This window comes from Pteropus medius, unplaced genomic scaffold (genome assembly GCF_902729225.1).
Source record: "Pteropus medius unplaced genomic scaffold, Ma_sr-lr_union100, whole genome shotgun sequence".
In the NCBI taxonomy this organism is placed as follows: domain Eukaryota; kingdom Metazoa; phylum Chordata; class Mammalia; order Chiroptera; family Pteropodidae; genus Pteropus; species Pteropus medius.
In genome coordinates, this window is record NW_024340849.1 from 11431809 (window position 1) to 11432994 (window position 1186).

General features: G+C 43.6%; 1 pseudogene; it reads left to right on the forward strand.

Moving 5' to 3' along the window:
• Nucleotides 1-323: 323 nt before the first annotated feature.
• LOC120589854 (uncharacterized) lies at nt 324-442 on the forward strand (annotated as a pseudogene).
• The last annotated feature ends 744 nt before the right edge of the window (nt 443-1186 follow it).

The window sequence follows — 1186 nt, forward strand, 5'->3', positions numbered from 1 at the left end:
TCAGCCCCTGCACTGGCCTTGCTCCTCCCTCGGGGCATCGATCTGTCCCTAGAATGATTTGTCTTTCATTTTTATACCAAAGTATAGAATCAAGCTTGCACCAAAGTATAGATTTTAAGGCGTTTAACCCGGAAAAGCCTCTCCTAGGAAGAAGGGTTTACTCACCTCCCTCCGTGAAGTCACAGAGACTGGGTGAGTTATTGGAACTGATACTAATGTGCACAGATTCCTTTAAAAACTCTGTTTTAATCTACTAGGTACCGTTGCCTGTTTCTTCTAACCTGCAGCTGCTCAGCTGCTGGAGATGCAAGACTGTTAGACATGTCTATGGCCGTGCCACCCTGAACGAGCCCGATCCTGTCTGATCTCGGAAGCTAAGCAGGGTCGAGACTGGTTAGTACTTGGATGGGAGACCACCTAGGAAGACCAGGTGCTGTAGGCGTAAATAACAAAAAAAAACCCTAAGGAATCTTAAGCTGACAAGGTCCTTGTAATCTGTGAGGTCAACCAAGGGTTGCCTCACAAAAAAAAAAAAAAAAGACTGTTAGACATACAGCAACTGAGGAATGAAGGGAGACGGTGACAAGGGCCTTCACTCCACTCTCAGTCAGTGGGGTGCTACAGTGGTTAACAGGTTGGCCTCAGAGGCCAGAGTTCAAATTATGGCTCAACCATGGCATAGCCCTGCAACGTGAGACAGGTCACTTAATCCTGATTTCCTTTGTCTCAAAAGTTGGAATAATGGTAATACCTACCTCCTCGGGTAGCTGTACATATTAAATGAGATAATGACATAAAGCACTTAGTACACAGTATGCACTCGGTAACTCCTGAGTATTTTTGTTACAGAGAGAGCTCTGAAATTTCTTGCCCCATAAAGAATAGGCTAGAACTTGCCCCTAACTCTTAACTCATCTACTTCTTTCCATCCAGTTCTTTGTTATGGCCCAGCTGAGGTAAAAAATATCCTAATATCTCATGTTCCGTGATTTTATACTTATTAAAATACTTTCCTATTCATTATCTCAGTGCCTCAAATGACATTCTTAATCAATATTTATTTTTACTTTTCACAGCTATCTCAGGCTGCAGATGGGATAGATAATGATAGTGACATCTGATAAAGGAAGGGAATTTGCCACAGGCTCACAGTTGGGGCCGGGCTGCATTAGTGTGCTAGGGCTGC